We start from the raw sequence: 12,176 nt of genomic DNA on the forward strand, positions 1-12,176 counted from the left end.
GAAGTCTTTTGACTTAACGTATTCTCTCACTCGCACACCCCGCCTGCCTCTCACAGCTTAACGTCACCGCCGTCCAGCCTTCCTATTGTTCCTTCGATGGGGCGGAGCCCCCGACTCGTCTGTCACTCAAGGCTCCGCTTTACGGCGCTCCTGCTCTTCTATTGGCTCATTCGGACACAGAAGGCCCGCCCTTTCTTGTCACGCACAGGCCGGACTTCCTGCCCGGTCTCTTAATGTGGGCTGATGTGGCTCTATTGCAGTCTTATTATCAAAGCTGAAAGAAGTATGAGAGGCAAAGGTTTATGGCTAAAACTTAAGGAGGCATTGATTTTAGAAAACTTAACAGAAGACTAGATCCTGGACGTGATCCTGGGGTCTGAGATCGAGTCCCACATCGGGCTCCTTGCAAGGGAGCCTGCTTATGTCTCTGCCTGTGTCTCAGAGACACAGAGAGAGAGGGGCAGAGACATAGGCAGAGGGAGAAGCTGGCTCCCCGTGGGGAGCACGATGCGGGACTTGATTCCAGGACAGGGGCATCACGACCTGAACCAAAGGCAGATGCCCAACCACTGAGCCACCCAGGCGTCCCTAAATAAAAAATATATTTTTTAATCTTATTTCTAGGTCACACCAGAAGGGCACTGATGGTAAAATAGTGGCCTAGTTATGAAGTCTTTCCAGAGAGGTTTTGAAACGGAAATGCTAACTTCCGTTTCAAACTTGAGGGAAGCATCAGTGACGGCCTAATTACAAAGGCCCTTAAGTTAATAGACATCCAGGTTGGAGGACATAGATAAGGGATTTTGATGGTGGAACAATTAACAATGGTTAGGATTTGAGGTCACACAGAGGGGCATGGATGGTGGAAGCTTAATAAGGACATGGTTTGGGTGTTGGGCAGATGGGCATCAATGGCAGAATTTTTCAAAGATGCCTTTAGTAGTTTCCTATTGCTGCTCTAACAGAGTACCACAAACTTACAGGTTTAAAACAACACAAGTTAAAAAATAAATAAATAAATAAATAAATAAATAAATAAATAAATAATAAAACAACACAAGTTTATTATTTTACAGTTCTGAAGGTCAGAAGTCTAAAGTGAGTTTCCCTGGGCTGAAATCAAGGTATTAATAGAATCATACTCCCTGGGAAGGCTCTAGGGAAGAATCCATTTCCTTGCATTTTCTAGCTTCTAGAGGCCAGCTGTCTTCCTTGGCTCGTAACCCCTTCTTCCATCTTCAAAGCCAGAAAAGTAGCATGCCATATCTCTTTCTGACTATGATCTTTTGCTTCCACCATCACACCTTCTTTGACTCTGACCGTGCTCTTTCCTTCTTATAAGGACCCTTGTGATTACATTGGACACATCTGATAATCTGTAATAATCTACCCATCTCAAGATTTTTAATTTAATCATATCTATGAATGGACACGTCTGATAATCTGTAATAATCTACCCATCTCAAGATTTTTAATTTAATCATATCTATGAATGGACACGTCTGATAATCTGTAATAATCTACCCATCTCAAGATTTTTAATTTAATCATATCTATGAATGGACACATCTGATAATCTGTAATAATCTACCCATCTCAAGATTTTTAATTTAATCATATCTATGAATTACCTTTTTAAATTTTAAAAAAGATGTTATTTATTTATTCATAAGAGAGGCAGAGAGAGAGGCAGAGACACAGGAGGAGAGAGAAGCAGGCTCCCTATGGGGAGCCCAATGTGGGACTCCATCCCAGGACCTCAGGATCACGACCTGAGCTGAAGGCAAACACTCAACTACTGAGCCACCCAGGCATTGCTACCCCCCTTTTTAAAGATTACAAAGTCCCTTTTTCATGTAAGATAACATATTCAGAGGGTCAGTAGTGGAAGACTATTGACTGAGGCACAAGGTATTAATGGGGAAAAGCTATTATTCCAGTAGATCTGGCTTGAATTCAAACCAGATGGGTATCGATTAAGGGGCCCATGCTGTTCTCTCCGGATTTCTTCAAAGGCCTGGGTTCAAGTTCAGAACAAAGGAAACTGATGGAAATCTCAATAGGCACTTGGACCCTAGATAATGATCATAAGAGCATTGCTGGTGGAAAAGTTAACAGAAGTCTAGGTTTAAGATCTAGAACATAGACACATTGATGGTAGAATACTTAACAAAGCCCTGGGTTTAAGGTTAAAGGATCATCAATGAATAAAGATTTAATAGACAGCCAGAGTCAAGGTTAGAAAAAAAGGGGCATTGATGGTAAAATCTATATAACTGCAATCTTGATTTAATATATAGATCAACAGGGGAAACTAATGTTTTTAAAAGACTTGGATTTTATTTACAGATCATATTAGGCATTGATCGAAAAAGTAAAGACTCATGTTTGGTTTTCATGACAGAGTAAATTGATGATAGAATAATGAGTTGACAGAGACCTAAATTAAATGCCCCCAACAAGTGGAGCATTAATGGCAGACACATTAATAGCAGCCTGTGCAGAGAGAAAACTGAGCAGAGAACCAGGTGCAAGGTCAGACCTGAGTGTCTATGAGAGTGGAAAAATTAATGGAGAACAAGGACCAAAGTTCATAACTGAGGGACATAGATTCATTATTATTTCATGTTCAGGCTCAGGGGGAAGGTGCTGGGCCCCAGGAGATATGTTCTCCATGATTCTATGCTCCAGTTCCCTTCTGCAGTAAATGTCTCCAAAGCCCTGATTGCAAATGTCCTTGCCTTCTGTATTCCCTGGTTTGATGTGTTGAAGGGAGGTAAGATTCACCTAAGCTCTTTGTTGTTAGATTGTTCAGTCTAGACTCAGAAATTGAGGAGTTTCACCATTTTATTTAATTTAGGGTTTGTTTGTTTTTTAAAGATAAAGTTTGTCCTGTACACCAGGGCAGCCAATATATAGTTCTTATCTCTAGAGTAATTGCTACAATGGTAGGAAATAAAATGTAACAAAATTGTTTTTCTAACTAACAAATATGAATTAAGGTTGTCCTCTAAATAAAATCCGGTTAATTATGCAATATATACTTGAAGGTTTTTTGTTTTTTGTTTTTTGGCAAAAAAAACAAGAAGTTTGTAGGTATAAGAAAAAAAAAAACAACCATGAAAACCTACCACATGGGCAGAGGGACGGCTGAGCAGATGGGCCCTTTCCAGTTCAGGAGTCTTGGACCTAAGTGGGAAGATGATGCTGGGAGTTCCTCAACTACCCCTTGCTGCCTCCCTGGTGGCTAATGCCACATCTTCAGAGGTGGTTTGCAGTGAATTATTTCATTCAAAGCTGGGAGGGAATGATGCACCGGTGACCTCAATGGGGTGTCAGCACTGTCAGGGTCCCCCAGGATGTGACAGCAACAGGTGATTAAAGACAATGTCACTGCCCCTATTTGTAGTTGTATTAGGTGCTACAGCCAACACCTTTAGTCAAGAGGTAAAGAGAACAAAAGAGGAAGCCTGTGGGAGAAGGAGAGAGGCCTCTGAGAGACTATAAGAGAAAGAGAATGGAGAGAAGGAGATAAAGAGAAAGAGATAAGCAGAGAAAACCAGAGACAATGCGGGCATCTAACATGGTGAATCAGGTATATAAGGTATATAAGGTACTTTTTTACAGTTTTGGGGGAAAGGATAAAATTTATATGAAATTTAAATGAGCCCTGCTACATTTGTCTACAATGTGTTGTCTGAATAAGACATTTATTGTGAGGATCACATCTGTGTATGTACTGATTTCTAGTGCAGAATTTCTGAACCTTAACAGTATTGACATTTAGGGCTACATAGCTCTTTGTTGTGGAAGGCTATCTTGTGCATTGTAGGATGTTTAGCATCATTCCTGGCCTCTACCCACTAGATCCTAGTAGCCTCCTCCCAGTTGTAAGAAACAAAACTTTGCAGGCATTGCCAAATGTCCATTGGGGAGCAAAATCACCCCTGATTGAGAACCACTGTTCTAATGGTTTATTTATAGTGAGTATAGTAGCAAAAGCTCAATAAAAGGTTTTGTGGAATGGCTCTGTTTTTACTTTTCAATACATATTTTAGGGTGGAGTATTGAGGAACACATTAAAATGACAAATCTATGGTTAAAAGAAAGTTCATTGTTAAAAACAAGACAACGTCAGAGATGACATGACCATCTTTGTAGAAAATCCAATGGCATTTAATAAAAAGCTACTGGATTTGGGGCACCAGGCTGACTTGGTCAGTAGTGCATGTGCCTCTTGATCTTGGAGTTGTAAGTTCAAGCCCCAAATTGGATAGAGAGATTATAAAAAATAAAATCTTTTTATTTTATAAAAAATAAAATCTTTTTATTTTATAAAAAATAAAGTCTTAAGGGGTGCCTAGGTGGCTCAGTAATTTAAGCATCTGACTGTTGATTTCAGCTCAGGTCATTATCTCAGGGTTGTGAGATCAAGCCCTGAATTCAGCATTTGGCTCTGCACTCAGCAGGGAGTATGCTCCAGATTCTCTCCCTTTCCCCCACCTGCTCACACACACTCTCTCTCAAATAAGTAAATAAATCTTTTTTAATTTTCTTTTTTTTAAGACTTTATGTATTTATTCATGAGAGACACACACAGAGAGAGAGGCAGAGACACAGGCAGAGAGAGAAGCAGGCTCCATGCAGGGAGCCTGACATGGGACTCGATCCCGGGTCTCCAGGATCACACCCCGGGGCTGCAGGCAGCACTAAACCGCTGCGCCACCGGGGCTGTCCAGTAAATAAATCTTTTTAAAAAAGAAAATAAAATCTTTTAAAAAGTTACTATATCTAATAAGTGAGTTTAACAAGGTTGCAGGGTACAAGATCCATATACAAAAACCAATTGTATTGCTATATAGCAGCAATGAACAATTGGAAATTGAATGTAAAAACCAGTATCACTTACAACATTATAAAAAAACATGAAACACTTAGGGATACATTTGACAAAGCACGTGAAAGATCTATACACTGAAAATTACAAAATTACTGAGAGAAACTGAGATCTAAATAAATGAAGAGATATACCTTGTTCATGGATTGGAAGAGTCAATATTGTTAAAATGTCAATTCTCCCCAAGTTTATCTATAAATCTAATGCTATCTAAATGATAACCTGAGCAAGATTGTTATAGAAACTGACAAGCTGATTCTAAAATTCATATAGAAATGCAAAGTATCTAGAATAGCCAAAATAACTCTTACAAAAAGGAAAATGAAGTTGGAGAGCTTAACACTGATCCAAGAATTATTATAAAGCTGCAGTAATTGACACTGTGTGGTATTGGTATAAAGATCAAATAGTAGATAAATGGAGCAAACAGATATTTTAGATATAAACCCACACATATATGTGGGTTATAACTTTTTTTTAAGATGCAAAGACAATGCAGTAAGGAAGGGATGGCCATTTATTTTTTAAAGAGTTTACTTATCTATTTGACAGAGAGGACACAAGCAGGGGGAGTAGCAGAGGGAGAAGGAGAAGCAGGCTCTCTGCTGAGCAGGGAGCCCAACAGGGGCTCAATCTCAGGACTCTGGGACCATGACCTGAGCAGAAGGCATATGCTTAACTGAGCCACCCAGGTGCGCCAAGGATGGCTTTTTCAACAAATGGTGCTGGGACAATTGGATATACAAATGCAAAAGAGCATAGTTGGATCCAACCTTGCACTATATTCAAGAATTAACTCAAAATCTGGACACCTGGGTGGTTCAGTGGTCATGATCCCAGAGTCTTGGGATCAAGTCCCACAATGGGCTCCCCGCAGGGAGTCGGCTTGTCCCTCTGCCTGTGTCTCTGCCTCTCTCTGTGTATGTTTCTCATGAATAAATAAATAAAATATTTTTAAATGAACTCAAAATGAATCATAGGCCTACATTTTAAACCTAAAAGTATAAAATTTCTGGACGAAACCACAGGGGAAAATTTGTGACATTAAGTTAGCAAAGATTTCTTAGATTTGACAACAAAAGCACAATTTATAAAAGAACAAATGGATAGATTTCATCAAAACTAAAAAATCCATTCTTTACAGGACAGAGTGGGAAAAGTCTTTGCAAACACATGTATCTGAATGTAAAAATGACTCAGAAAACTCAACAATAAGAAAATAACCCAATAAAAATTGGGCAAAAGATTTGAGCAAAAGATATACAAGTGACAAATAAATACATGAAAATGTGCTCAGCATCATTGGCGTTAGGGGAATATAAACTTAAAACATAAAGATATACCTCTACACATTTAATATAATGACTAAAATTAAAATGATCAAGGTGCCTGGGTGACTCAGCCTTCAGTCTGCCTTCAGCTTAGGTCATGATCTCTGGGTTCTGGGATCATGCCCAGCAACAGGCTTCCTGCTCAGCAGGGAGTCTGCTTCTCACTCTCTCTCTCCCTCTGCTCCCCCTCCACCTCTCATTCTCTCTCTCCTTCTCTAATAAATAAAATATTTTTTAAAAAATTAAAATGACCATAGAGAGGTGCTTGGGTAGCTCAGTCAGTTGAGTCTCTGGGTCTTGTTCCCGGGCTGTGAGTTTGAGTTCTGTGTTGACCTCTGTGCTGGACATGGAGCCTACCTTAAAATTTTTAAAAAATAAAGGAAGTTAAAATGATCGAGTCCTGCATTGGGCTCTGCCAAGGAGGCCTGCCTCTCTCTCTTCTTGTATCTCTGCCTCTCTCTGTGTCTCTCATGAATAAATAAATAAAATATTTTAAAAATAATAAAAAATAAAATATTTGTAAAAACCTGAAAACAACCCACATATCCATGAATGAATAAACAAATTGGAGCATATCCATACAATACAACATGGATGAATCTCAAAATAACCCCGAGTGAGGGAAGTTATTCAAATAAGGGTACATAATACATGTTTCTTTTTTTAAGATTTTATTTATTTATTCATGAGAGACAGAGAGAGAGAGAGGCAGAGACACAGGCAGAGGGAGAAGCAGGCTCCATGCAGGGAGCCTGACGTGGGACTCGATCCCAGGTCTCCAGGATCACACCCTGGGCTGAAGGCGGCGCTAAACCGCTGAGCCACCCGGGCTGCCCACATGTTTCTATTTATATAAAACTTAATAAAATGCAAACCAATCTTTAGTGACAGCATCAGTGAGTCTTAGAGTGGGGATGAGAGAGTGATGAATATGTTTACTATCTTGATTATGGTGAATATATATGTAATATATAAATTTATCAAATGGTATACTAATACGTACAATTTATTGTATGTCAACTATATCTCAATAAAGCTGGGTTTTTTTCCTCTTAAGATTTTATTTATTTATTCATAAGAGAGGCAGAGACATAGGCAGGGGGAGAAGCAGGCTTCTCGTGGGGAGCCAGAAGCAGGACTTAATCCCAGGACTCTGGGATCACAACTTGAGCCAAAGGTAGACGCTCAACCACTGAGCCACCCAGGTGCTCCAATAAAGCTGTTTTTAATGCCACAGATATCAATAGTCTGGGAGAACCTGGGTGGCTCAGTGGTTGAGTGTCTGCTTCAGCTCAGGTTATGATCCTGGGGTTTTAGGATGGAGTCTTACATCGGGCTCCCTGCAGGGAGCCTGCTTCTCCCTCTGTCTATGTCTCTGACTCTCTCTCTCTCTCTCTCTCTCTCTCTTTCTGTCTCTCATGAATAAATAAATAAATCTTTAAAAGCAAAACAATAGTCTGCATGGCCAGTCATACCAGAACTACATGCAAAGAAGTCAAAGTTGTTGAACCATGAAACTGGCAGATATATTTTTCTGATCTCAAACTCAACAGCAATGATTTACCTTGAGGAAATAACACCAACTCTCAGATCCTGAGTTCCCTTACTTCTGTCAAATGATAAAGCTACAATTTGTGCAAGATCCCATCTTTATGTTATACTTCAATATAAAATCTAACTTTCTTTTTAAAAAGAAGTGGAATTATACTATAAAGTGAAAAGATTTTGGGCTCAATGAGCAATATTCTTGGGAAATCATGAGAAACTCCCAGAGTCACATGGTGCTGGCCTTTTCATCCATTCAGCCTAGAGTCAGAAGGTCCACAGGATCCTGGGTCTTGATACAGACCTTGCTCTCATGCTGGAGTCTGTCACCACCACTGGTGCACAGAGTCTCTTGTCTTTGTGGAAAAGTACTGAGAACAGAGATGTCCACCATCGTGGTTTTCCACACCAGAGTCTGCAGCCCTAAGAGTTGGCAAGTCCCTCCATACAGCTGGCCACAGACTTTCCTGCTTGCAGACGTGTTTATCATTTACATATGCTCTCTATGTGCCCTGGGATTTGCAATCTCCTCCTGTGGTGGAGACTAGCATTGTGTTGAAAGATCAGCCGTACATGGTCTTCATCTCTTCCTCTAGTATTTGTTGACTGTCTGACTCTGGACAAACCCTGGCCTCTTTTTTTAAGATTTTATTTATTTATTCTCCCACAAGCAGGGGGAATGGTGGAGGGAGAGGGAGAAGCAGGCTCCTTGCTGAGCAGGGAGCCTCATGCAAGGCTCTATTCCAGGACCCTGGGATCATAACCTGAGTTGAAGACAGACACAATGGACTAAGCCATCCAGGCAGTCCCTGGCCTCTTTTTTAAATGAATTTATTTATTTATTTATTTATTTATTTATTTATTTATTTATGAGAAAAAGAGAGCATAAGCTGTGGGGGGGGATTGAGGGGGGAGAGCCAGTCTCCCTGCTGAGCAGGGAGCTCAATGCAGGGTTCAGTCCCAGGACCCAGAGATCGTGGCCTGAGCTGAAGACAGATGCTTAACTGACTAAACCACCCAAGTACCTCAATCCTGGCCTCTTGAATCTCCATCTGTGACATGGGGCAGTAAGGCCGTCTATATCATATCTTCCTGGGAGTGTATGTTAAGATCCCTTGTGAACCCAGAAGAAAGTAAACACAGAATAAGTGCATGCTATTATTATCACCATGTTCCTGATTTAATAATAACAGCTAATGTTTGTTGATCACCACGATGTGCCTAGCCCTATGCTAAGTGCAAGTGATAACAGCCCTGTGAGAGAGAAGTAGTTATTATGTCATTTCACAGAGGGAGAAATGGGGAGTTAGAAAGGTTGAGTGATTTGTCCAAGGTCATCAGATGTTGGGACTGGGAAGTGAATTCAAGTCTATTTGACCACAGAGTCCATATCCCTCCCACCAGGCTGCACTGACTCCTGCCTATGTGGCCTCAGAAAGCTCCAGTCACTCCTTTCAAAACCCAGTGATCCTAGAACTTCAGAGCAGAGTGTCTGACTTACTCCTGGTAGTAGGCTGAATAATAGCCCCTAAAGATAGTAGGTCCTAATCCCTGGAATCTGTAAATGTTACCTTATTTGGAAAATGGTTCTTTGCAAATATGATTAAATTAAGGCTGTTGGGATAGGGAGATTATCCTGGATTATCCGGGTGGGCCCTAAATGCAAGCACATGTATCCTTGTAAGAGGCAGGTCAAGCTGTTAGTGAGAACCTAGTTGCTGAAGAAGCTAAAGGAGGAGGAGAGAGAAACAGCCAAGAGTTGGAGCCAGACCAGGAGACCGAGCCAGAGTTGGAGTAAAAGCTGCTTTTGCTAAAGCAGCAACAACTAAAAGTATTGAAAGATGCTGGTTATCTTGGGACAGCTCACCTCCTTCCTTTCTTTCCTATATATAATAGTTATATCCATTAAGCTGTTCTTTGCTGCTGGGGTTTGGAGAACAAACATGCAGCTTCCCAGGAAGATAGTGGTAATTACCAGAGCCAACATAGGCATCAGCAAGGAGACGGCCAGAGAGCTTGGTAGCAGAGAAGCCCAAGTATGCATTGCCTACTGAGATATACTGAAGGCATAATCTGCTGGCCAGTGAATTCCAGGCCAATACAAAGAACTCTCAGATGCTAACTCAGCAACTGGACCCACCTAATACCAAATCCATCTGAGCTTTTGCTAAAGGCTTTCTGGCAGAGAAAAAGCAGCTCCATATTCTGATCAACAATGCAGGAATGGTGATGTATCCATATTCCAAAACAGCTGGTGACTTTGAGACTCACCTGCGAGTCAACCACCTAGTCCGCTTCCTTTGTACCCACTTGCTCCTGGAGCCACCAAAAAAGTCTGTGCCCTCACAGGTGATGAGCCTGTCATCAGTAAGCCACCACACTGGCAAGATTCACTTCCACAACCTCCAGGGTGAGAAACACTACAGCTGGGGATTTTGCTCATTGCCACAGCCAAGTGGCCAATGTGTTTTTAATTGGGAACTGGCCAAGAGACTCCAAGACATAGGGGTCACCACTTATGCAGTGCACTCAGGCATCATCTACCCCTGACTAGTCTGGCACTCCTTCCTGCTGTGCCTGTTCTGGAGGCTCTTCTCCCCTTTATCAAGTCAACATGGTAGGGAGCATAGACCAGGCTGTACTGTGCCTTAGCTGAGAGCCTGGTGCCCCTGTATGGCAAGTACTTTGGTGACTGCAAGATGACCTGGGTGCCCCTAGGGGTCTGAAATAGCAAAACCATTGAGCACCTGTGGAATGTTGCTGTGAGCTTCTAAAAATACACTGGGAGTAGAGCTGATGGAAGAGTCTCAGCTTTATTAATACCAATCCAGACATAATGAAAGGTGACAAAGGAGAAGGCCCACCCGAAAGATTGTCCTTCCAGGTAGCTACTGTTAAAAATCCCTCCCAGTTCTGATTCTCCTGACCCTTCTAGAAGTCTTTGCATACCTGACTTTCTTGTGAAGCTGGTTCATGGTACAAGACAATCACACCTACAGAGCATTCTTCTCCAAGACTTACAAGAATTGGCTGCTCTCTTGGGGCAGGGGGACTGGGCAGATCCCAGGCTGGTCATGAGGAAAGCAGAAGGGCCTAGAAAACTGGAGCAATTTTGTCATCAATAGCAGAAATGCTATCCAGCATGCTCAGCTGAGGTGATAGGAGCATCAGCATTACATATTTCCAAGGACTATAAGACAAACTTTTGACTGATCACTTTCATCTTTGAAATACTAGTCACTCAGAAAATACTAGTCATTCAGGAAATACTCAGGAAATTTTTGGTTAACCTTGGCCAACTTTGATTTCTTCCTCTGAGCATAGTGGAGCTATTGCATGAAGCTGGACCTTCCCATTTTCTTTTCCCAGTTTTTTTGTATTAAAAAAATTTCCCAGGTTTATTGGGAATAATTGACATATAACATTATATAAGTTAGGACCTATCCATTTTCAAGCATGCAGATGATTTCCTTTTCAAAACAGTTCCCTTTACCTCAATTTTTAGAGAAAATAAAGACTGTGCATTGAGAAAAAAAAGAAAGAAGCAGGAGACTTGAAGAGATACAGAAGAGAAGGCAATGTGAAGATGAAACACAGAGAGATATGAGATTGTTAACCTTGAAGATTAGAGCAATGCTACCAGAAGCCAAAGAATAATGACAGCAACAGAAGTTGGAAGAGGTAAGGCATGATTCTCCCTAGAGCCTTTGGAGGGAGACAGCCCTTCTGACAACTTGATATTGACCGGTGATACTGATTTCAGACAATATGGCCTACAGAACCATGAGATAATAAGTTTTTTTTGTTTTGTGCCACCAAGTTTGCAGTAAATTGTTACAGCACCCACAGGAAACTAATGCAGATTTTGGTATCTAGAAGTGGAATGCTGCCATAACAAATACCTAAAAATGTGCAAGTGAATTTAAAATTGGATAATGGGTAGAGACTAGAAGAATGATAGAAAAACCCTAGATTGGGGCACCTGGGTGGCTCAGTTGTTAAACATCTCTTGATATCTGCTTGGGTCTTGAACTCAGGATCATGAGTTCAAGCCCCAAGCTGGACCCTGCACTGGGCATACTGCAGGGGGCCTACTTTAAAAAAGAAAAGAAAAGAAAAATCCTAGATTGAATTAAACAAATTGTTGGTAGAAATACAAACATTGAATATTATTCTGGTGAGCTCTTAGAAGCTCATAGTAGCTCATGCTCTTAGAAGAGCATGGTAGATAAAACGTACATCACTTTAGAAAATACATACATATTTATTTAAAGCAAAATGATGGTAGAAATATGAATATTAAAGGTGTTGCTGACGAGAACTCAGGCAGAAATGAGGAACGTGTTATTGGAAACTGGAGGAAAGGCAATCCTTGTTACACACTGACAAAACTTACCTGAATT

The 12,176-nt window shown here is 40.9% G+C and overlaps 1 pseudogene; it reads left to right on the forward strand.

The window, feature by feature from the left end:
- Nucleotides 1–9,614: 9,614 nt before the first annotated feature.
- Nucleotides 9,615–10,564, forward strand: LOC112907222 (retinol dehydrogenase 12 pseudogene; annotated as a pseudogene).
- The last annotated feature ends 1,612 nt before the right edge of the window (nt 10,565–12,176 follow it).

This window comes from Vulpes vulpes, chromosome X, assembly GCF_048418805.1.
Source record: "Vulpes vulpes isolate BD-2025 chromosome X, VulVul3, whole genome shotgun sequence".
NCBI classification, from domain to species: Eukaryota; Metazoa; Chordata; class Mammalia; order Carnivora; family Canidae; genus Vulpes; species Vulpes vulpes.